Source organism: Artemia franciscana, chromosome 20 (assembly GCF_032884065.1).
Source record: "Artemia franciscana chromosome 20, ASM3288406v1, whole genome shotgun sequence".
Lineage (NCBI taxonomy): Eukaryota > Metazoa > Arthropoda > Branchiopoda > Anostraca > Artemiidae > Artemia > Artemia franciscana.
The window spans coordinates 28,079,443-28,105,814 of NC_088882.1; the positions used below are offsets into that span (position 1 = coordinate 28,079,443).

General features: G+C 36.8%; 1 protein-coding gene across 4 annotated transcripts in view; it reads left to right on the forward strand.

The window, feature by feature from the left end:
* The window catches only part of LOC136040073 (axin-2-like), a 123,709-nt gene that overhangs the window by 13,613 nt on the left and 83,724 nt on the right, over positions 1-26,372 (forward strand). Inside the window, exon 1 of one of the 4 annotated variants that reach the window (XM_065724144.1) lies at positions 5,678-5,807. The exons of 2 other annotated variants lie outside the window; for them this stretch is intronic. The gene's annotated coding sequence lies outside the window, so the exon portion shown is untranslated. Of the gene's footprint in view, positions 1-5,677; positions 5,895-26,372 lie in introns of those variants that run through there. One more of the 4 variants, XM_065724146.1, reaches the window with a different exon arrangement.

Here is a 26,372-nt window from a genome sequence, read left to right on the forward strand (position 1 = left end):
TTATAAAAGGGATGTTCGGATAAACTTCAGAGAGGGCTCATTTGATTGGAAATTAAAAGTTCCAGTTTTTTTTTAGAGTCAAAAGCTATCGGAACGCAAATAGCCCCCACCCCTTTTTATCCCCTAACCCGTCCAATAAAAATTTTGAGATAGCTTTTTTGTTAAAAATATACCTGGGGCTATTAGAATCGAGCTTGGTTCAATTATGGGGTTGAGCATCCTGCGCTGGGCGAGAGGGAAGTTGAGGGGGATATTTACTGCAGTATTAGTGGTGAATCTGGGTGAAAAAAGCTGATTGTAAACTAAATTTACCTTCGTCCATCCGAAAGCTTGTTTGCGCTATACTACTGTCGTCTGCAGCAGCTCATTGCTGATAATTTTAGTAAAAGCCAATTATGATTGTTTAATGCGTCTTCATTGTTTATAATGTATGGTGTAATGATCTGAAATTCACCAAGTAGCGTGTTTATTAATTAATTACTTTTCTTCACTACGGCTTGAATAGCACCTACTTCAATAGCACCCCCTCTTGCCCCCCCCCCGATAAAAATACTTTATTTACGCCCTTAACCTGAAATTGAATGTCTTCGAAAATCTCGTCGAAACTGAGATAGACCTACATAATTCAAGTATCCCCAGAAACAGGTCAGTTTTCTTTAGTAAACCTTTGCCTGTATAGTACTACATGGTTATTTTTTCACTGTCCTTTTCATTTGACTTCGAAAGTTGGCTTCAACTTTTCCCCCCCCTCCCCTCTCCCCTCAACGATTTGACGAAATTACGCCACTGGTGCACATGTCTGGATTTAAAAAACCTAAAAACATTTAACTTCCATCAGACCATGATAAGGATGCTCGTGATATCCCTCCCCAATAATTTCAGAAAGAGCTCCAGTATCTCCAACAAGCAGAGCTATCGGTTATATTTTATTGGAACAAGAAAGGGGGACTAAAAAATATTCTAATTTTTCCTCATTTTTATGTAAGTTTTTCCTTTGTACAGAAACTATACAAAAAATATTTTAATCTTTGAGGCGACATTCCTACTCCCACTCCGTCTAATATGGTCGCTGATGCCAATGATCTACTGCCAGGTATGAATAAAAACGTGAATTTAGTTTAGCAGTATTCATATCAAACAGTTTTCATATCAAACAGTTTTCAAACAGATTCATATCAAACAGTAGGCCGAGTTGGTTGGTGCGCTGGATTCGGGATCCTTTGTCTGAGAGGACGCGGGTTCGAATCCTAGTGTACCCAATTCTTCAGTTGGGACGGGGGTCAGTGGCGTGACTCTGTAAGCTTAGCCAGAGTCGACCCAGCTCTAAATGGGTACCTGGAGAAATCTGGGGAAGGTAAACAGGAAGGGTGTGTGAAAGCACAGGATGGCTGGCCCCAAACCCCCCATTGCACTTCCTGGCTGAAGGGCCAAGAAACGGAGATCAGCACCGCCGGTAGGGACTGTAAAGTCTAATGCCGTATCCTTTACCTTTACCTTTTATATCAAACAGTTCGTGGTAACGAACTGTAGTAAGGAGCGACCCGGCTCAATAGTAAACGAAACTCTAAAAAATAGAATTTTTGATACTAAAAGATACATCAAAAGAATCGGATTTTCATGCTGATTTTAAATATATGAGTTTCATCAAATTTAGTCTTTGTCATCAAAAGTTACGAGCCTGAGAAAATTTGCCTTATTTTGGAAAATAGGGGAAAAAAATTTTCGCATTCAATTTTTTACTGTTTATTAAAGTAGAATTGAGAGAAAGAGTCAAACTTTAGCGTAAAGAGCGGGGCGTTGAGAAGGAAACAGCCCCTTTCATACACGGACTAATTTCTGTTCGTTTTAAGTTTTAATGTCGCTCCTTACTTTCAGTTAAAAAAAAACTATTTTTTTTATTTAATTATTACAGGATGGGGCCAAGAAGCGGTACGTAGCTCAAGCTTCAGACGAAGGAAGTGCTAAAAAATCTTTTTAATGCCGTTTTTTTTTTTAAGAAAGATTTCGTTCTGATAGCGCATTAGGCGTAATAGCAGTATCTTGGGCATTGTTGTAAAACTACATTTAAAGATTAAAAACTCGTACTGACAATTTAGGTGGTAAAAGATAGTAAACAGATGAATTGGTTGATATTCTGTTGTTCAATAGTAATATTTTAATGTTTGAAACAGTTTAGAATATAAATTACGAAGTACCAACAATTTAAAAAAGACCAATAGGGATCTGCATTTTTTTTTTTTTTTTTTTTTTTTTTATTGGCAAAATTTTCTTCTCTAATGTCGCCTGCTTCTCAAATTTGTCATTTAGCCTTCTAAGAATGTATGAGAATGTTCTGAACTAAAGCCGCTAATTCCCCACATGCTTTCACTCGAGTCACGTAACATTTGTACAAGCCCAAATGTTTCGGTGAAATCAAATCAGGTCTATAAGGCAGTCCTTTGATGAATTGGTTCTTAGCTTGTGTGTTTTCAGGGTAGCTAGATTAGCTGCTGTGGCTGATTTAGGTCACGTTTCGACGCGGAAATCCTTGCTTTTTTAACTTATTTAAGAGGGAAGAGATCTATTTGTTCAACCAATCTGTATTCAATATCAAACCATTTTTGACAATAACTAAGAAGAGACCCTTTCAACGGAAACTAAAACTCTAAATTAAATATAAATAACAATATAAATAAATAATAACAATATAAATAAATAAATAACTCTCGTAAAAGGAGCCTGCTCATAAACCTACTCATTTGAACATAACTATAAGTACTCATTAACATAAGAACGTTTACATATGTTCAAGAAAAGGGAAAAATACCCCCAAAAGGGCTATAAACTTTACGAAAAATAGACCCTCTAATTTCATGTTTGAAAACCCATGCTTGAGGTTGATTTTAGGGTGATTATTCACCCAAGCATGAAAACTCATGCTTGAGGTTCATATAGGAAGGGTGATTATATAATCTTCAGAGGAGGCTCATTGTATTGGTAATCAGGAGTTCTAGTTCCCTTTTTAAGATTCAAAGTGATCAGAGGGTGGACACCCCCCCACACCTTGTATTTTCGCGAAATGCATCTGATAGGAATTTTGAATCTTAACGAAAATGCTCACACTGGAATGTTATGTGCTCCCTGCAACAAATTAACGTGCATCTCCCCGATTAACCCCCTTCCTTGAAAAGAATTTCAAGCTCATGCCCGGGAAAATTTTTCTTTGGATAATTCCGTTCTTGGAGTGTTGGCCCCCATTCATCGCACTTCTGTAGCGGAGTTGGAACAACCATTTGTTTTAGAAGACAGGAAGAGTATCTGTTCAAAGATAAAATTAGTATTTTAGTAATTGAATATTATAAGTCAACTTGCTCATTTCAGTAACAAAAGAAAATCATGCCACTGTAAAATTCAAGATTTTGCCATTTTATTCCAGAAACCAACAGTTTTGGGCCGAATAATAAAACAAATATGAAACAAAAAATATGAGGTGGTGGATCAATTTAAGGCTGTTAAAAATCCATTAATATAGTCTTCCAGTTTCAGAGATCCTACTGCCCCAGAGTAGCGCAATCGTCTCTAAATAAGGGTCTAATGTAGTCCATACATATCAACTGATTGTTAAAGGCAATACTTCATTTGACTTGCTTGATTCATTTGAAGTCTCATTTGTTTATTTTGAGAATTGCATAGCTTTGCACTTACTATTACATTTTAACATCCATATCAAGAGTTATCAAACCCTTAAAATGAATGGTGGTCCAAAATTTTCATTTTTCCATATCAATTTCTGCAGATCAATATGGCAAGGAAAAAGATCGCCTCTTACTTTTACTTCAGGTATAGATTTTGGAATATTCAGAATGTTATATAGAAGATTACATACCACTACAGAAGTGCGATCAATTGGGGCCAACACTCCAAGAACGGAATTATCCAAAGAAAAATTTTCCCGGGCATGAGCTTGAAATTCTTTTCAAGGAAGGGGGTTAATCGGGAACATGCACGTTAATTTGTTGCAGGGAGCACATAACATTCCAGTGTGAGCATTGTTTAGCAGTAAACATTACCTGAACAAGCAGAGGCTGCGAAAAAGGGGTAGCCCTCTCAAATCTTGGACAACTTCAAATAGAGCACCAAAAAATGAATAAAAATCAAATTGAGGAAACTTTATTTAAATGTTGAATGTAAAGAGCATCAATTAAATTTAGCACGAGCAGAATTATCCTTTACCCTAAAAGAAGCTATATCTTCTTGCCCCTTGACTCTTTACATTGAACTCCAACTTTTTTCTATCTTAAATTTTCAAGAACGAAAATCTTATCATAACAGCAATGTCATCGAAGAACTTATTTTTTACCCCTAACAATGCTTAGAGAATTAAAAAGAACTTGGTATTGCACTTGGTATTGACCAAGGGACATATAGCAACCGCAATTTCTGTCGGTCTGTCTGTCTGCCGGTCCCGCTTTTGCTATTTTGGGCACTTTCAAATAAACTAGGACGCTGAAAGTTGGCAGGCGTATCAGGGACCAGACGAGATTAAATTCGGAATAGTCTTTTCCCCGCTTTGACCATCTGGAGGGGGGGGGGAAGCGAGCGAACAAGATAGCCGAGAAGAATTTTATTTGCAGATCAAACAAATGATTGTTCTTCTTAAGTATGACTTCTGGTCAGGGGTATGATTCTTGCTTAGGGTGTGAGAGGTCTCAGATTTGAATCCCAGACAACCCTAACTTGTACATGAAGAAGATATGAAACTAGATAAGTTATCAATATAGAGATCACTGAAAGTTGGCGGACGTATCAGGGACCCAACCAGATTAAATTAGAAATAGTCGCTTCCCCGATTCGACCATCTGGGGGAAGTCGAAGGACAGTTAATTCGGTAAAAATGAGGAAAAATTAGGTATTTTTAACTTACGAAGGAGTAATCGGATCTTAATGAAGATTGATATTTAAAAGGACCTTGTGTCTCAGAGCTCTTGTTTTAAATCCCGACCTGATCCGATGAAATTCTGGGGGAGTTGGAGGGGGAAACCGGAAATCTTGGAAAACGCTTAGAGTGGAAAGATCGTAATGAAACTTGGTGAGAAGAAGCTCTTGGCTCTTCCGACCTCGTCACAGGTGCCATATGAGCTCTTGGCTCTTGTTTTCAATTGAATGTACAATTAAACTAGCTTGACAATAATTACGAAAGTAGCATAACAGTAGAGTTTTTATTTCTGCTGTTTATAGATATTGGCATTCATGGACTTAGCTGGAACTTAGTGACGGGGGAGGGACACAGTATTTCAGCCTATTGTGACTCGAAGGGACGTAAACGAAGAAACCATCTGTGCATTTCAATTTTTTTATATAATTACCTTTAAAGATAATTCTATAAAAAAAATTATTGCTAGAGAGAGGGTGGGGGCTAATGGCAATAGTTTTCTGGGGGAGAGGGGGGGGTTAAAGCTTGGACAGGGCATCTTTTTTGAAACAATTGAATTGTTCTAGCTAATAACAGGACTATATTTCTTGTTGATTTTTTAATCTAAGAAATACGAGTGTGAAATCTTTATGGTCCCTTTCCCCATGAGTATCCATTATTTCGTTTGTCCATATTTTGGACAAACGAAATAATGCAACTATGGGACAAATGAGGAATGCAACTATGCATTTCGTCAAGTTTCGGCTTTCGGAATACTTATGAAACGCCATCTATTTTCCATGCAGTCAATGGCGGAATTTGTATATACAAACTTCATATAAAGTTAATCTTATTTTAAGGACTGTTAGGTCCATCAACATTTAATGTCAAGAGCTATTGCAATCAATTAGCTTTGGTATGTTTTAACTGAATCTACCTTGCCAGTCAATAAGACTATTTAAAACCAAGGCCTACTGGTGGTGATTGTAGCATACATTTATAGGTTAGTTGAACCATTAAATCACCATAGCCTAGACCAGTACTCCAAATATTCAGGCTTGTGTTAGTGCCCTAATCCTTGAAATAATTCAGGGCTAACATCTGAGCTGTAGCTTTTGGTAGGGCTGGGCTAACCAGAAAATGCTGTATTAGGGCAAATAGACCTAGTGAGCCAAAATGTCCATGAGAATTGGTTAGCATACTAGGGTTACAGCTCTTGTGAGGGAATTAATAAAAGATGAGCACCATTTCCTTCCCCCAGTAGATAATCTTTCCAAATAGCCTAGGGTATTGGTTTTAGCCTGGGGTATATTGCTCCATAGTCAATGATATGGTTTATCAAACATCAGATTTATCCCACTGGTACTTTCAAAGAACACAATTCCACTCAACATCCAGTAACTTATTGAAAGCTTTTGGCAGGGGAAAAACTGTTGAAGATGTTTGACCAATGAATTCAGCTGCTTCTTTAAATGTCCTCTCCTTTCAGTGTCCAAATTTTGGTAAGTTGACAAGTAGCCAAAATTGGGGGCAGGGGGCTTAGCTTATAGGACAGAAGGATAATAACTCTTTGTCATTGGTATACCAGTGTAGGTACTTTCAACCACCCTCAAATGTCCATTGTAAGACTTGTCTTTCATCTTTGTTGCTACCTTAGTAGCCCCCCCCCTTTGCACCCTTTCCAGCAGCTCTACATCACTCCTGTGCCTTAGTGATGCTATACACATTCCAAAATCAAACACTGGCTTGAAAAGGGCCTTGTGCAATTTCTTAAAAAACATAGGGATAGTTGTCTTCAAGAGGCCAAGGAAAGAGTTTACATGAGACACAGTCTTCTTGCAGTTTGAGTAGAATTTATGCTGGTTGTCAACAATAATAGCAAGGTCCCTTTCTTCATTCACACTTTACAGCTCTTGCATGTTTTTCTATAGCTAGATTGACCATAGTATAGTTACCTGGTATTGACCGTAGTATAGTTACATAGTATAAAACCTGGGTTGGACTTGTCAAAATGTATGAGGCTGTATTTGGTGGCATTACTAGCCAAAATGTTTAGGGAAGGGATTTCACTGACTAGCTGGTAATTTTTACCATTTTTTTTTATTAATAATTAGCATAATTTCTGTTTAAAATTTGATAGGGATTCAATCACTTGATGAGTAGGTAAAACCACTGCATTTACTGGCCAAGATTGATATTTCAGTATATGTCATGCCTTTATATGGAGCATTTTGATGGACTTAGTCTTATGGAGCACAGGAAAGGCAATTGGAGACCACATAATCAAATGGGGAGGGAAAATGCTCCTGGACTTAGATTATGCTGATGATTTAAACATATTAGATGAAAGCATGAGCAAAATGAATGAATTTTTAGAGGTATTGCAAGTTCAGGGTGCTAGAATAGGTTTGAAAATTAATGTTAAGAAGACTACTTCACTAAGGCTAGGAATAAGTGAAGGTGAAAAGGTGATGAAAAGATTGATCAGGTGGGTAGCTTCACTTACCTTGGTAGTATTATTAGTAAAGATGGTGGGAGCAGTGAAGATGTTAAAAGTAGAATAGCTAAGGCTTAGGGTGTTTTTTCACAGTTAAAAAAAGTTTGGAAGAATAGGGAGTTGAAGTCTGCAAACCAAGATTAGAATATTGGAAGCTACAGTAATGACATATGTCAAATATGGCTTTGAAGCATGGGTGCTTCAAAAAGCAGACAAAAATCTACTAGATGTTTTCCAGAGAAATTGTTCTGGGTACCCAGCTGACTGACTGTATTTCAAATAGTAGGATGTAAAAAAATGTGGTTCAATCCCACTTCTTAGGGTTATAATGATTGCCAAAAACTGTCCTTTTTGGCCAACTGTCTGGGGTTACACAGAAAGCAGGTTGTTCTTGTCTGGGTTGGGAGGATGTCATAAATAAAGATTTAAAGGAAATGGGAACTTCCTGGGAGGGTGTAAAGAGGGAGGCCTTGAATAGATTAGGTCAGAGGAGGAGTGTGCATAGCTGTGTTGGACTCAGGTGACTTGGTGCTGCAGTGAGTTAGTAGTAGTAGTAGTAGTCATGCCACTATTTCCATGCTCTTTATTTAACCAAATGAAAAACTGTGGCACCATCTGTGAAATCATGGCAGGAGTTGGTAAAACTGCTGTATTCACTGACTAAGTGCAAAATTTCTATAGATTACATTTCAATATTTTTCTGGTCTTTATTTAACCAAATAAATTTTTTTTGGAAATGTTGGTAAAATTGTGGTGTTTTGCACCATGATTTTACTGACTCTTTTTTATATGCTGCCCAAAAATATTGAGGAGGGTGTCAAACTCCATCCCCTCCTTTTTGTGGTGGCCCTGGCTCCATTGTTAGTTTTGAAAGTCATGTCCCATGTAGTTGCCAAGTTTTGAATATGGTCAAGATCTGCTTGTAGTGTTTCATGTTTGACTACAACATACAGCTTTGAATTGTCAGTGCAGAGAGTAAGACAATCTGTAGCCAGTTAAAAATATCCTTTATATAGACATTGAACAAGGAAGGTCCCAAGACACTACCATCAAGAACACCACTGGTGTTCACACCTTTAGAGAGTATCGATTGTCCTTCCTTAGTAAATATCCTCACTCTCTGCATTCTATCTGCAAGAAAAGCTGAAATCCAACCCACAAGGTCTGCAATAATTCCACACAAGATTACCTTTTTATTTCAGGTGTGGATTTGGAGCTTTGTCAAATGCTTTTGGAAGGTCAATCAACTTGACATCCACAGGTAGCCTGTGGTAATTCAGGTCTGTTATTGCATCATAAGTCTTGAGTAAATTTGTTTCTACTGACTTCCCTGGTTGAAATCCATGTTGGCTGGGTGATAGTATTCCATTAAGTTTGAGATGCTTCTTGACAGTGTCATTTAACCCTCTTTCCAGGATATTAGCTACAACAGAAGTAATGCATATAAGATTGTAATTTTCTGGTCTGGCTTTATTTCTTTTTTTAACAAAGGGGTGCCAAATGCTGTTTTCCAATCTGTTGCAGCTTTCATAGTACTGAGTGAAATTTTGAACAATCAGATGATTGGTTTGATAATGATTTTCTTTCAAAAGATGTGGATGTAACTTATCTGGTCTAACTGAATTGTTAGACAACTAACAATTTAAGTTGTTTTAGGACATATAAACTATAAATCTCAATAGGCTGCATTGGATAGTGTGTTTGTTTGGGTTCAATGGTGGGTCAGTCTGTATCTTGTATACTATTAAAAACTGGCAGTACAGTGCCAACTGCGGCGAAGCTCATGTTTCCTATAGTATGAATTGCCCAGTGATAAAACGCGCTCTGAACTCTGCTCCAAAATGAACCAAGCCACTATTTTAAGTTTTGCTTCTCTTAATATTAACGGCACAAAAGACAAAGACTTGTTAATTAATGAATTATTAGTCCATGACATAGTGTTCTTGCAAGAACATCTTTTGACCAAATCAAACGTTTCTAGCCTGAAGCGATCTTCTGTCCACCATTTCTTTTCGCAAGAGGCCAAGCAAACTAGAGGCCGCCCTTCCGGTGGCCTAGCAATTTTTTTCCGTTCCCCATCAAAGCCCACTGTGATTCATTGTGATGATAACATCTTAGCGATTCAATGTGACAGTACCGCCTTTATAAACGTTTACTTACCTTGCGATCGACGTTCTATAGCATCGTTCACATCTTTCGCTAAATGTTGCTCCAGTTTAAAGTCTCTACTCGAAAGTCTACGTTTGAAAGACCTAAATTGGGTTTTAGCTGGTGACCTTAACTGTGACATTCTTGGTACCTCCGATAGATCAATCCTCTTGCTAGAATCACTTCCTAGCATATATCACGTCGCAGTTAAGAGCCTCCCATTCACGTATATTCATAACAGAGGCTGTTCAAAATCGAACCTGGATCACGTGATCTCTTCCAGTTCCAGCTTAATATCATCGATTGTCAGGGTGGACGAAGAGAAGATTGACGACGATCACCTTATTCTTAGCTGTAATTTGTCCTGTGAGCTATCTGGCAAAATACTTTCGGCTCAGCCGAAGTGGCATATGAAGTTGAATTGGGATCGTGCTAATGTCCCACTATACCTTGCTAGGCTAACTGCTTTACTCTCGACCATAAAAGTGCCATATCACCTGCTGCAAACGTCAGTTTCCTCGCCTTCAAGTACAGTTGACCTAAATTTCTATTATTGTCAAATCGTCCATTGCCTTAAATCAGCTTCCAAAGCTGCAGTGCCTGTGGATAAAGTTAGGATTGGTACAAGAAAGCCTAATTGGAACGTTGATCCTGAAGTAAAACGTGCTAAGCAAAAAGCCAAATTTTGGCTACGTATGTGGATATCATGTGACCGACCATCTTCCGGAGCTGTTTTCTCTGTGAAACAAAAGTGTAAACTTGAATATAAGGCCAGTTTGAAGAGGGCACGCTTGAATGCATGGCCAGGCCCCACCGATAAGGCCTCCTGGAATAAGGTTATTAATAGTGAGAAATGTTCCCCATCTACCCTATCTTGTCTCCAGCTAGCTAATTTTGTTGATCATTATAAGCGTGTGTTCAGTGTATTTAATAGTTTTCTTCAGTCTTTTTATTATAAGTTGCTTAAACCGCTTTTACCATACCGTCTCCTGCAGGCTCATGTCCAGCCTGTAGCAATATCTGAAATTCGCCGGGCTTTAAGAAAAATTAAGCGTTCAAATAGCCTTGATGGTGACGGCCTTTCTTACCGATTTTTTGCTTATGATTGTCCTGCTCTACTTAACCATTTACAAATATTTTTCCAGTCTTGCTTAGCACAGTCGCTTGTTCCTGATAGTTTCCTTTGTGGCCGTGTAACGTCTATTCAAAAGCGAGGCAAGGACCCCACGTCATGTATGAATTATCGTCCCATTACAGTATCGTGTTTCTTAAGTAAGTTGCTTGAACATTTGTTACTACCAGAAATTGAGTCGAATTGTGATTTTACGCCTTTTCAACTTGATTTTCGGAAAAGTTTCGGTTGCTCCCATGCACATCATGTTTTAAGCCGACTCATGAAAGATGCCGTAAAAGCTAAAATGTCTTTATACTGTCTTACTGTTGATATTTCTGGAGCTTTCGACAATATTGTGCACTCTCAGGCTCTATTTTCCCTTGCGTCTTCAGGTGTTAATCCTTCCGTACTAAGTTTATTGTCTTCTTGGTATTCGAAGTCTAAAATTCAAGTTACCTGGAATGGCCAAATATCTGACCCGGTAAAAATTAATAAGGGAGTTCGGCAAGGTGCCGTATTGTCTCCTAGTATATTTAAATGCGTGCTTGCATCGTGCCTGCGTCCCCTTAGAAGTTCTGTTTTTTACGGTAATACTGGTTTGTCTTCTATTGCATATGCAGATGACGTTCTTCTTGTTGCCCGGACTCGCCGTGGATTGCTTTCTAATTTTACTATATTAACCAATGAACTATCTAAGATTGGACTGTCAGTTAATGCGTCTAAATGCGAGTTTATTTGTTTTAATAGCCCTTATGCGGTCGCTCCATTCGTTACTGGGACTGCAGTTCTACCATGTTCTTCTTTAGTTAGTTGGCTTGGTCTGTGTTTCGGCCCAACACTTTCCGCTACCTGTTCATCCCTAGTGAATCAAGCCGTGAAAAACCTACGCGTCGCTTACGGAAAAATATCCCCAAACAAAAGCCGTTATAACCGCAACGGTTTGTGCATGATTTATAACGCTTATTGCGCCCCTGTGCTTTTGTTTTTATCAGGCATGGCTCATCTGTTTCGTAAGAAAGATCGACATACTCTACGTACGGCTTATTTCAGATATTGCAAATTCCTCCTCCGGCTTCCTAGATGGCGCCGAAACAAAAAAATAATTGCTCGATTTGGTTTAGTAGATGTGCCTTCTCGGATTCGGTCTTCCAGTGATGATTTATGTAAAAAGACTGTCAACTTTATTCACGTTTATGACCCTCTGCAGCCTTTTTTCCATATTGATACTGGTTGATTAATCCATATTGTCTTTTGTTAGTTTCAATTTTGTATTTCTTCGCTGTTTATCGTATTTGTTTTTGTTTATTTATTCATAATACTCCGTACTTTGTGTTTTTTATACTTTACGGGTAATAAAGTTCATTCATTCATTCTATCTGCAGTTTGTTTGACAACTGTTAGTTCAGGTCCTGAAGCAGTAGTTAATTTAGATTTTGATTGCCAACTGGGTATTTTACTAGAAACATATTTCCATGATTTCTTTGGGTTATTCTTGCTTTCTTTAGCTAGTGTGGCTTCATGGTTCTGGTAAAGTTTCCCAGTTATATTTCTCAGTTTATCTCCTGCTCTTTTGAATGTCTTATACTGGTCTGAATCCTCGGTTTTGTGAATTTTTTTCAAGATCTCTTGTTTCAGCTGCTTCTTAATTTCATTGGTCATGTATTGAGAGGTCTTTAACTGTCTCTTGTAAGACACAGTCATATTGCTGTCTTAGATTTTCGATAGAGTTAACTTAAAATTTTCCTTTGCTTTTCTACTAATCTTGTAAAAGTTCACTCCAATTCACTGGTTTAAGTGTTTTCCTGATAGATTTTTCACCTTTAGACAGAGGTGTATTTCAACAGCTATGTGGTTACTCTTACCAATGGGGGCAGGTACTCAATATTTTCCAAAGCTCAAGAATATTGAGGAAACCATGGTTTCAGAGGGTCGAATTTTAGAAGATTCTCTATCTAGTTGGCGTTTCAACAGCTTGGTATAGGAAGAAATCATCTATGCTGTTCTAACATGCACCTCTCCCCCTAATTGTCCCTGACATAGCCCTAGGCTAAAAGCCAGTAACTTTTGGTTTGTGAGCCATGTGTGGCTCTTTTGTTGTCAAATAGGAGCTTTGGAGAGACTCTTGATCAGTATGATTATGATCCATAATAAAATGATGGTAAAAAAGAACATAAATCTTGAAACTTCCTTTCATAAACTCATCAACATGAATAATAAGAAATTAGAGGTACACTAGGCTGTATAATCCATATCCATGTTTTTCACCCTGATTTATTTTAAGTTTGTTAGTGGTATATTTATGGCACTTGGTATTAGCCAAGTGACATATAGCAATTGCAAATTCTGTCAGTCAGTCCTGGTTTTGCTACTTTAGGCACTTCCAGGTAAGCTAGGACGATGAAATTGGGCAGGCGTATCAGGGACCGGACCAGAATAAATTAGAAATAGTTTTTTTTCCGATTTGACCATCTGGGGGAGGGGAGCGTGGGGCCTGATAATTCGGAAAAAAAAGAAAAAATGAAGTATTTTTAACTTACAAACGGGTGATCGGATCTCAATGAAATTTGATGTTTAGAAGGATATCGTGTCTCAAAGCTCTTATTATAAATCCCGACCAGATCTGGTGACATTGGGGGGACTTTGGGGGGGGAACCTAAAATTATGGAAAATGCTTAGATTGGAGGGATCAGGATGAAACTTGGTGGGAAAAATAATCAGAAGTCTTAGATACGTGATTTACATAATTGGAACGGATCCGCTCTATTGGGGGGGGGGGTAATTCTGAAAAATTAAAAAAATGACGTATTTTTTACTTACAAAGGAGTGATCAGATCTTCATGAAACTTCATATTTAGAAGGACCTCGAAACTCAGATCTCTTATTTTAAATGCCTGACATAACCGGACCGGACCTGCTCTCTTTGGTGGAGTTTTGGGAGGGGGGTAATTTGGAAAAATGAGGTATTTGTAACCTACGAAAGGGTGACCAGATCTTAATGGAATTTGATATTTAGAAGAATCTTGTGCTTTAAAGCCCTAATTTTAAATTGGGGGGAGTTGGAGGGGGAAACCGGAATTCTTGGAAAACGTGAAAATTGGGGTATTTTTATTTTACAAATAGGTGATTGGATCTATGAAATTTGACATTTAGAAGGAATCTATGTCTCAGAGCTCTTATTTCAAATCCCGACCAGATCTTTTGACATTGGGGGGAGTTGTAGGGGGAAATATTGGAAAACACTAGGAGTGGAGGAATTGGGATGAAGCTTGGTGGATAGAATAAGCAAATGTCCTTGATACGTGATTGACGTAACCGTACTGGATTCGCTCTTTTTGGGGGAGTTGGGGGGAGGGGTTCAGTGATTTTGCGAGTTTGGTGCTTCCGGACGTGCTAGGACGATGAAAATCGGTAGGCGTGTCAGGGAGCTGTACAAATTGACTCGATAAAGTCGTTTTCCCAGATTCGACCATCTGGGGGGCTGAAGGGTGAGGAAAAATTAGAAAACATGAGGTATTTATAACTTACGTGTGGGTGATTGGATCTTAATGAATTTTAATATTTAGAAGGACATCATGACTCAGAGCTCTTATTCTAAATCCTGACCGGCATTAAGCCTCTGATTTTCCTTTTAAATCAATCTATTGACTCTTAGAATTTTGTCAGAACTCATACCATATGAGTTCTTGGCTCTTAGCTCTTCTTGCCTCATCACAAGTGCCATATGAGCTCTTAGCTCTTGTTTTGAATAATCTTAGTGAACAGCCTATTGCATCAGTGACTACAAAAGTTGGTGAAATGGGATTTAAGTGTCTCTCCAGAAGTAAAGATGTTAGGGTAAATCTAAATGAGGTTCCATAACTGACATAGGGACAAGGTGAACACACTACTTGATTCCTTTTTTATAATCTTTCTTAATACAGCCCAATAAATAATTTTTTCCTAAATAGTCTTGTGCTTTTGGAATATATTGAGTACCTACCCCTATTGGTAAGAGTAGCCACATAGCTATTGAAATACAGCTCGGTCTAAAAACTGTAAATAATAGAATTGTTAGAAATGTCTTCACAGACTACAAATATATCAGGAGGAAACTCTCAATTATGTTGGTCTCCTGCGCAATAGCAAAATCAAGCCCCCTTTTCAGGAAGACAACCACTTATAGCTCTTGAGGTAGCATATTGCATTTGCTTACCTAGCAAATAAAAGAATTTTGCCCAATTCAGTCATTTATTTAGTATTGGGCAAGAACCACTGGTTTCCGCTAATTGTGAATCTCAGCGAGTGGCTCTCTCTTGAAATTACATCTTTTGGCTTTTAAATCTTCAACACTTCTGACGATAGATTTTATTTGTTTGTTATTTTTGTTGGATCTTGGCGTTGTTTGTTTTTTGTAATCAATTTACTCATAAATGCAGTCCCTCCTCTTGCTGATAATTCCATACCCAAGGAAGATATAAAACTGAAAGATTACACTAAAACAATCACATTCTTACTTTAAAATGTAGTTTTATTAATAAAATTGTCATGTTTTTACCAATTACTGTAAACTATTTAAAATCAAATCAAATAATATTTTTTAAATTATGTACTCAATCACATATAATGATAAATTCCCGACTGAAAAGATATCTGGTTTAATATAGGAGTTATGGTGTATGATCGGGTTGCTAAGATGGACAAAACATTATTAGGGATATAAACAAAGAGGGTAAAGAGAAAGAGCATTTGCAGGTGGATTGATATATTTGGAAAGGAAAGGAATTAAGTAGTGTTTTCAGTGTGTTCCTATGTCAGTTATGGAATCTTGTATGTATATACTGATGTGAAATGAAAGTAGATTGATGCATTATATATTTATTATTAGTCATAATATATACATAAATCTAATAGAAAACAATGAAATTTTAGCCTATAAAATGCAGCCTGTTTCTATTAATCATTCTACCATGTTTCCTTCCATTGTCATTCATCTCTTGAAATAATGTTTTTATGCACCTGATCTCAGTTCTTTTGCAATCAGATATGCATTTTGATTTTAACAGGTCAAGAACACAGCTAGCTACCTGCTGATGAAATGGAAATCATCAGGAGGTGATAAATAAGGATAAGCTTATAACTTGGGGCTAGACCTAAATCTGAGACCATCAGGGAGGAGAGTTGCTTTGTTGGTAATGCAAATATGATATTTGGGACTTGTATAAATTAAGAATATAATGGTATTGCTTTTTATTAAAATCTTCATTCTGCAGAATTGCTTAAATCCCTGCTACCTACAAAAATTAATTTGAAAACCTTATAGTACCAATTCTAGAGTTTTTAGGTTCTTGTTAATTATTCAGAATACACTGAAGAATTTTGATCTCAATGTAAGATCTGAGGAAACCGGTTTCATAGCCACAAAAAAAAATTGAAGAGTCACAGAATGCATTGGACTTCTATAATTTGGGATATATATTTGTATGTCAGGGGTGGAATGGGGTTGGGTTAAAGTATAGCGGGTTTGCATGCAAAATGTTTCAACTACAGTTATTCTGCATGTTATGAAGTAGAAATGTTTTCTAACTTCATGCTTCCCAATTACTTTACCCCCCCCTCTAATGTGCAAATTATGTAAATCCAGTACACTCTGTTGCTTGTCTTTGCGGCTATGAAACCGGTTTTTATCAATCAAATTCCTGAGTGTGTTCTTAATAATTAACAAGTATCAATTTTTTTTTATAAAAATTTACTTTTAAACTGAAAATTATGGTTACAAAGTGAATAATACATATTTTTTATTTATTTATAATATTTTGTAATGTAACTGCAGTTCTTTTTCCTTTTTTTGGCTTATTTTGAAAGGTTGACTGTGATCTTTTTTAGACTTATTTTTTAACAATTATTAAAAGGTTGCCAATCACTGCCCCAGGCTATATACAAAACAAAGGAAAACACAACTAATGACATTTCACTTTATAATAATTCAGGGAGCTTCTGCATCATTCACATTTTTTCTTCGATTCCAAATCGAAGATGAAGAAGACATGTGATTAATTAAATAAATGTGATGAATCTCTAATCCCTTTGCAATTTCCAATTACTTGTTATTTTTTGTTCAAATTAAAATCAATGGTTTACCTAGTTGTGAGAAGTTTCTTATTGGATTCTAAGAATTTAGGGTGGAGGGTAAATTGACTTGCATGACTTCTTCTCTGCATTAGCAGTCCAATTTTTTCTCAATGGATTCAACTTCTCGTAATGATGTTCTCAGACCTATATCGAAGCTTGATTTATGAGCGGAAGGGGGGGGGGGGAACTGAACATGAGCGTTCAAAACAAAAAAGTGCATATTCGTTGTCTGTGTACCAGATTTACCTGTTATTTATTTTCGATACGTGCCAATTAAGTTGTTTTTAAAAAGTCGTCATTTTAGAAGAAAAGACGAAAAACGGTCAATTTTACCTCTCCGATTTTGGCTGATTTTTTATATGCTGTAGAGAATTTTTTTCCGGTTCGAATGGTACCAAGATCAAACTTTTGCAATTTGTTTGAGGTTAAACTTTAGATTGACTGTACTAAAAGTAGTGCTTTGCGGCAGCCGAAGTCGGTTGAAGCTGCTCTGCCTGAACGAAAGCGTTTGCAATTGCCAAATGCTCGCACCTGCACATCCTCCAGGGCCTTATCATTACTTTTCACTTTGTATATGCGGAGTAAAGCTTTCAAACTCCCTGAGCGGGTTCTCAATGTCACTGGACTGTCGAGTGCCTCAATTTTCATCAGTGTACTTGTTAGAGAGGCTTGTCGGCTGTCCTCATATCTTGAATGAACTAATGAGAGATGTTGGAAAAGCACACAACTTGAGTGACAGAACGTTGGTCAAGTTAGAACCACTGGTGCTAGCCATTGCGGCTGGACGTTGGAAGATTAGAGCTCGACCTACCGTTTTTCTCTCGCTATCTTTTACCACAGATGACTTTTCAGTCATAATTACAGCTTTTTCCTTTCTCCTGAAAACATATTTGTCGATGTCTTTCGCTTCCACGTCCTTCAGAATCGTTTCTCCCGCAGATTTGGCAACATCCGTTTTTACAGATGACAAAGTATGTATCAAACTGTCTTTTCGATATCCACCAGGTATCTAGATATTCTTGATGATATTGCTTCCGCGTGACTCTCTATAGTCAACTCCACGAGGCCGGTCAGATTCTTCATGTATTCGTTTACGAGGGTAAAAGTAGGTATAGCAGATGTCCAAATTGTCTGCTGGAATTCTGTCAAGCCTCTACCTCTCATCAGACCTCAACTCGTTTTTGTACTTCTCATTAACATATATTCGATCACCGAATCAGGAGAAAGTACTGCCCTGTAGTTGTCAGTTCTCCGGATGAACAGGTATTCCTGTAACGTTACTGCTCTGGGTTACCTTTCCTCAACTGAAAAATAGCCTGCACGAAGTAGACTTCGTGTAAAGATTGTGGCAAGAAGCAGCAAATTAAGGAAGTATCTCTAACATCGACTGCAGATAAAGTTCAAGGATGTCATTTCGTTCAACTCTTATGTTCTTTCTCAGGATTCCATGTTTGTCAAAATACTGAAACCAAAGATGGGCAATTCTGGACTCAGATAATCGTTCTTTTCCATTGTAAGCTATTTTATAGATAAGCTCTGCAACTTCCGACACCTGCGCTTAATCTTTGGTATCTCCTTCAAGGAGCAACTCGTACTCCTGTTTTGTCTTTTTAAAGGGCTCTGGTAGCACGTCATTGCCGTCAAACGCTCTGTTACTCAGTTCTGATGATAAACCGTTCGTATGAAAGGCTACCTCCAATAGACCTTGGCCTCGCACAGAACGAGAGACATCTTTGCCTTGTAACATACTGCGCCCCGTGTTAGGCGCGTATGCTTGACTTAGGATTTCCAAAAGTCCCGAGTCAGCCATAGGGAAATCAATGGTTTCTAATAATCTCATGCGTGTGTGAAATCCTCCTAGGACAACAATAGCACTTCTTAAAGCTATTGTTGCAGGCTCTGCACCGACGATACACTTTGCCTTCCAGTAGTTGGTCAAAGGTAATGACAAGTGCTATGATAGATGGCCCCACTGATTCAGTCACCTAAAGAGTGGCACTAAGGAATGGAAACCGGAAACTGAAGAGAGAGAGGGGAGGGTTCTGAAATACTGGTTTAAAATTAATCTGCTCGAGATCACAAATGATTAAAATAACTTGTTCATGAAGGTCAATTTTTACAACTGTTTAAGGTAAGATGACTGTGAACTCACATTTTCGAATTGGCCACCATTGGTTTCATGCGAAACGTCCAAATATTTCAACGAACTCTTAATTTCGAGTGCCCCCTCTTCGTCCTTTTAGTGTGAAAATGGGCATTACAGTACAAAAAAATTGAAAACTTGAATTCAGATTTGAAGTCAGCATGCTTGATTTGATAGGTAACGACAATTTAAACTCCAAAATATTGATAAAATACACAAATTGATTATCCTGTCTAAATTTCCTCCTTCAAGGCAAATTTGTGACACTTATGCAAGGGGGATTCGGGTGGATTTGTTTTGCACAATTAACCTGATGTTTCTGAACATTTTGGCGCAAAAAAAATCTTTGACAATTTCCTCGACGTTTGATTATTTTTTCCCGCATCTTTACTCCACTAATCAATCAATCAATCAATCAATTTATTGATACTAAAAGAAAAAACTATTACAAAAGTAAAGTGGTTACTAGGCCCAAGAAGCTTTGCTTGTAATGGACCACAGAGAACAAGAATAAAACACTACTATAAAATATATACAAAAAAAAAAAAAAAAAAAAAAAAAAAAAAAAAAACACTGGAACAAGACAAGGACATTGAATAGATAGGATATTTAACAGATAGAAGATTTAGAAGGAGATTAACATATAGCTGAAAATGATTTTAAAAGAAGAGAAGAGACATACAAATTAGGAAAGGATTAATAAAGAGAGAAAAATTATTGAATTGGAAATACCCGACGAAATAATGCCTTTGCAGAAAGAAAAAGAGGGACATCCGAAGGGATGGAGTTCCATAATAGAATTGATTGATATACTGGAGACCTCTGGCTTGCTGTAGAAGATCGTTTTGGTAAAGTAAATCGTCGAGAAGAATTACGTAAAGAAGAAAAGTACCTACCTGAGCCTGTCCGTGAGAAAAACTGCTGTAGGGGCGGTGGGAGAGTACCTAGAAAAGCAGAATGCGCAAAATAAAGGGTACTTTTACCTATAATATGATCCAGCGGAGCTATTCCAGTATCATTATAAAGATCAGAGGAAGGGTAAAGCCGAGGGAGAAGAAAAGTAGCCTTCACTGCCCTATTTTGGGCTCTTTGAAGTGAGCAGAGAAGAGATTTATTATTATTACCCCAGACAGAGCAGCAATAAGAAAGGTAAGGATAAATAAAAGCATAATAAAGAGAAACCATAATATCAGGAGGAAGAAATGAGTTAATCCGGTGCAACATTGAAGACTGGCAGAGGATTAAGGAACGGGTGTGAGTTATATGCGGTTTGAAAGAAAGAAAACAGTCAAGATACACACCAAGAAATTTCACCACAGTAGCTTGTGGTATAATATCATTCCCAAAAGTCAGGGTGATTGGCTCCTGTACGTCTCGCATACGGTAAGGGGTTCTGAAGTTGACAATGGCACTCTTTCGGCTGTTAAGAGCCATACCATTTGACCAGCACCAATCCTTTATTTTATCAAGAAGACCTTGAGCCATAGAAGTGGCAGATGGCAGGTCCACCGCAGCAATGAAAAAGTTACTGTCATCAGCAAAAAGAACAGGGTGAACATGGGGATGAAGACCATCAACAAGATCATTGATGTAAATTAGAAATAAAAGTGGACCAAGCACAGAGCCTTGTGGGACACCTTTTAATACAGGCAAAGTAGAGGAAGAAGTACAGTTAACCAAAACATACTGAGATCTCTCTGAGAGGTAGGACCTAAACCATTCTAGTGGGACTCCATGCACTCCAAATAAAGATAGTTTAGACAGAAGAACATTGTGGTCAACCATATCAAAGGCCTTAGAAAAGTCGAGAAATAGACCCAAAACACACAAGCCCTTGTCCAGATTAACACGCACAAACTCAGTTGCATCAGAAAGTGCGTGCAAGGTAGAGAATGAGGGACGAAAACCATACTGATGGTTAGTGATGAGAGGATTTCCAGCAGTCGAATTAGTACTAAATACAAATGAAGAGAGTCGACGATACACTACTTTTTCAACAACCTTTGAGATGACGGGAAGAAGAGAAATAGGTCTGTAATTTGAAATTAGAGAAGAATCACCTTTTTTATGCAAGGGTACAACGGTAGCAACTTTAAATAAATGAGGAAAAATACCAGAAGAAAGAGAGAGGTTAGTTATATGTGAGATGGGATGAGAAACAAACTGACTGATTTTTTTAAGGACATTATTACTCAAACCAAAACTATCAACTGAACAACTAGTTGGAAGTTGAGAAATAATAATAGAAATCTCAGTAGTACTACATGGGGAAAGGAAAAAAGACTTCTCTGTCATAGGAAAACAACTTACTCTACTCAGGGGTGGAATGAGAACTGAGGGAAGTGTGGTGAAGTGTGGGAAGTGTGGGAAGTGTGGTTTAGTTTTGAGTGTTAAAGTCCGTGACTGACATTTGTATGCGCTTTAAAACGGATTATCTACCTAAAACAACACGGTTGTTTATTTCTAAATATTTGTTGTAAGTCATATAAACCAAAATGTAGTTCGCAGTTCTTATTGAAAATATTGAGCCTTCCAAATATAAATTATTTCAATAATATAAAAATTGTTGCCTACTTTATTGTTTTTTAGGCCTACAAGTAGGCCTGAAAAAACGACAACAACAAAAGCAGCAATTACGTCAAGAAAATTGAACTAATATCTTCTACTGTGCAAGGATTTGCTTCAAAAATTGTATTTTACTACCATTATTTAATTTTATCCTTAATAAGAAAACTAATTAAAAAAACTGATAAAAACGATAAAAAAAAACAGTAAAAAGTATCTTCACTTTTTTTTTAAACTTATCTTGAACATATATCATTTAACGAAACGTCCTTGAATTGAAATGTCATCGTTAACTCTCTTAGAATTTGCTTCAAATTTTTATTTCACAACTGTCTTAATTATTTCCATTTCTAATATATGTCGGATTAGTTTCTTTGAAAAAATATCTTGATCAGTTCAGCTTGTCGCTAGTATAGAGATAATACCGCAAATGCCATTAAATTTAATGTCATTAAAATGAATTACCTTCATCCACTGTCTGAGGATTTGCATCAAAATTATGTTTCTCAATCCTCTTTTGCAAGACCGACACATGAGTTCACCTCACTGTGGGCTATTATTTTGATAGCATTGTTTTTTTTATTATTATTAATTTTTTTTATGTAGATAATAAAGAATTTGAAGAACTTGCTTTGAATTTCACATATTGCGCTGCAGTCGGTTCAGTGTGCTGCAAAACAAATGACTTCATTCTATCTTGTCCCAAATATAGAGTCAATGTAGCCTATGACATAAATTTAATGTCATTAAAATAAATCATCTTCATCCATTGTCTGAGGATTTGCATAAAAATTTTAGTTCCCAATCCTCTTTGAATTTTATATAATTGCTCGTATTCGTAAAACTGATCCTAGTTTTTTCCAAATATAGAGTAATTGCAAGACATACAATTAATGTCATTCAAATGAAGAGGGCCTCTATCGTTGGCTCTCTTAGATATCAAGGATATTTCGCTTCTTCCTCCACCATTGGAGCATGTGCTGCTATTCCACAACCATCTCTTAACTTATCTATTTCCCATATGCGTCGGATCAATGTTCTGTAAAAATAATTGTCTTCCTCATATTAGCTTGTTATATCGATAATGATAATGTCACGGATTTTGCAAATTTTCAAGGGTTTTGAAGGGCCATTTTATTCACCCAATCATTCTAATTTTAAGCTACTGCTCCAGGGAATCTATTGTATAAATTAGGGTGGTTTCCATATATGCCTTATTAAATATTGAAGTATAAGCTCCTGTCGTTCATTCTCCTAGAAATGAAGAGGATTGTGATTGGTCGAAATGTCTCTTACTTTTCATAATGAGCTCGGAGAATACTTCACCCATCATCTACCATTTCATAATAACTTCTCAAGAGCTTAGTTTTTTGAATTGAGCCCCCCTTTGTCGTTCTTCAAAGATATTGATCCATTTTGTATTTTTCCATTTTTTACGCTTGGAAAATTTTTGTATTGTTCTGTCAATCAAAGGGAAAATTTCTCTGAGATTCGTTTGACTTGATAAGAATGATTAGCTGTCCTAGGCTTAATCTTGATAAGCAGATGGTTCAAATAGAAATAAAACCCCAAGATGAACCGGACGTGGGCTATGCTGAAACCATCCAACTCAGTGTTGCCACTGGCCAGAAAAAAGAAATCTCGAGACGAAATGTTTATAAATCACTGGGCCAAACGACATTCCTTAGAAGGAGACCTACTAACCCTGAAAGTTTAAATAGTGGAGGGGTTATAAATTTGGAAAAGTCCAAAAATAGGTGGTTTATGAGAACTGTGATTATTAGAGCAGTCATGGCGTTTTAAGGCCTGAAGGCCTATCTCTATGAGTGCGTGTATGGTAATAACCATGGGTTAACAATGGCGATTTTTCCCCCGACAACTCATGGGTTTCATATTATAGACCCAGCAAAGCAGCAACATTATTTGATATTGAACCATTACGATCGTCAAACTCAGATGATCGTCTTTTTTTATTTGTGTGTATTGTCACATTTTTTACGCTCAGTTTTTTATTACCGTTTTTTACTCCTTTGTAACGCAGTTTGAGGTATGGTTTTTGTTTGCTTCATATTATGAATTCTATTTTTGTGTTTTTTGACCTGAAACATGAATTCGTTTTTTTCCGGCTTGTGACAATCGTTTAACAATAAAGTATTATTTTATCTTTTCGTTAATTATGGGAATAAGTTAAAGCCCAAAAAAGGAAAAACAAATTAATTATATATTTTTTCGCCTCAAGAGTGGAACTTTTGTTTCCTGGTAAGCCTATTGAGATGTTTTTAACTAATAAACCGTAATGACAAATCATAGTACGAAACTTCAACACACAAAATGAAAAAAGAACAATCCTAGCTTTAGTGGTATGATTGTTTTCTTTAAACAGTAATAGACTCTGTTCTTTAGGTGGCTTCCCCCCTCCAATCGACACTGATGATTTTGGGTCTCTTTAGTGGGAAACTAAGTAGTCAAAGTTGTATTCCAAACAGAGAAGTTTCTCTTCAATAATTCCATAGAAATTCCCCCTAGAACATTTTGATGGGATAACTAGAGGTTCATGAATGTGTATCATGGCATTGCATGTTCTGAACTATATTAGGCTATGAATTTTTTTCTCACTAGAATTATTGGAGTGAATGATATTTTGAACTTAGGATTATAGATTAAGCTTGGAGGTTAAGTTTCTATTGTTATATTTCGCTCCCTGAAACTGTTTCTAGTTGCAAATCATGGTCATTTTTACTTCTTTAATGTTTTACGTTATACTGTGGAATGTGAGGAATATTCTAATAATTATGCCTCACCAAGATAAAATTCTTTCCTGGTGTAGCTTTCGCCTAATTTCTATGCTACGTAATAAATTTAGTTTGTCAAAAATTGACTTGATAACAGTCGTTTTCCGAAACGACCATCTGGGGGGCTGGAGGGAGACGAAAAAAATAAATAAGAGGTATTTTGACTTACGAATGGGTGATCAGATCTTAATAAAATTTGATATTTAGAAGGACCTCGTATCTCAGAGCTCTTATTTTGAATCCCGACTGTATCCAGTGATATTGTGGGAGATACAGGGGGAAACGGTAAATCTTGGGAAGCGCTTAGAGTGGATAGATCGGGCTGAAACTTTGTGGGAAGAATAATCACAAGTCCTAGATACGTGGTTGACATAATTCGACTGAATACGCTCCCTTTGGGGGAGCTGGGGGGGGGGTAATAATTCGAAAAATGAGAAAAATTGAGGTATTTTTAACTTAAGAACGAGTAAGCGGATCTTAATGAAATTTGATATTAGAAGGAACTCATGTCTCAGAGGTCTTATTTTAAATCCCTGCCAGGTGTGGTGACATTGGGGGGAGTCGGAGGGGGAAACCGGAAATCTGGGAAACGCTTAGAGTAAAGAGATCGGGATAAAACTGGGTGGGCAGAATAAGAAAATTTCGTAGATACGTGTTTGGCGTAACCGGACTGGATCCACTCTCTTTGGGGGAGTTTTGGGGGTCCAGTGCTTTGGTGAGTTCGGTGGTCTGGACGTGCTAGAACGACGTCAATTGGTAAGCGTGTCTGGGACCTGCACAAATTGACTTGATAAGGTTGTTTTCTCCGATTCGACCATCTGGGGGCTGAAGGGGGAGGAAAAATTAGAAAAAATGAAGTATTTTTAACTTACAAGTGGGTAATTGGATCTTAATGAATTTTGATATTTAGAAGGACCTCGTGTCTCAGAGCTCTTATTTTAAATCCTGACCGGCATTAAGCCTCTGATTTTCCTTTTTTGCTAGATAATTTTGCTAGAGCTCATACTATATGAGTTCCTGGCTCTTGGCTCTTCCGACCTCGTCACAAGTGCCATATGAGCTCTTAGCTCTTGTTTTCTTCTCCTTTTTGGTATTCTTTTTTGAGCAATTATTAATATTTTTTTTTCTCTGAGTAAGTGACTCGTTTGTCTTCCCCCTTCTTGACAAGCCAAAGGGCCTGTGGGGAAATAGTAAAATGTAATATTGTATGCATATTTCATGATGAATAATCTTATATATATATATATATATATATATATATATATATATATATATATATATATATATATATATATATATATATATATATATAAATATATATATATATATATATATATATATATATATATATATATATATATATATATATATATATATATAAATATATATATATATATATATATATATATATATATATATATATATATATATATACATATATATATATATATATATATATATATATATATATATATATATATATATATATATATATATATATGTGTGTTTGTATTGCCTCCTGGTTTCAGAGGCATTAAAGCCCTGCAGTGGCACATTCGCCCCTGAAGAGTTGCATAGTCCATACGAAATAAATGTTTGACATAGATGTTCGTTTTAAAACCTCATTCAACCAAGTTGATTCAGATTATTTTTGATTAAATTCTATACAGTGAAATATGATTTGGCACTAGATATTATGGATGACTCTGTGCGTCGATAAACAGTGGGGTGTTTATGATAACTCTGAACACAGTATTAATAATGGTCGAAAATTAAATATAAAAAGAACAGCTGTACTAAAATTAAAGTAAAAATCAACATTCAAAGTTATAAAAAATATAAATTATCCTTTATATAGGCCCTCTACTTTTTGAGACAAAGCTTACCTTATGCTTAATTGGGAGTATAATTACTATCCATAATTGATCGAAACTTTGGCATAAAAGGCAGGAGACTAAAGACACCATCTATTTCCTCATAAAAACATGGTTTCGTCATCTTTACTTTCTTTTGAAAATACTTGTTTACCTGCATCTAACTTCATTGAAGGTGTCATTATGGAACTCGATCTATGACACAGTTCAGACGAATATGTGTTCAGCATCAGTGAATCG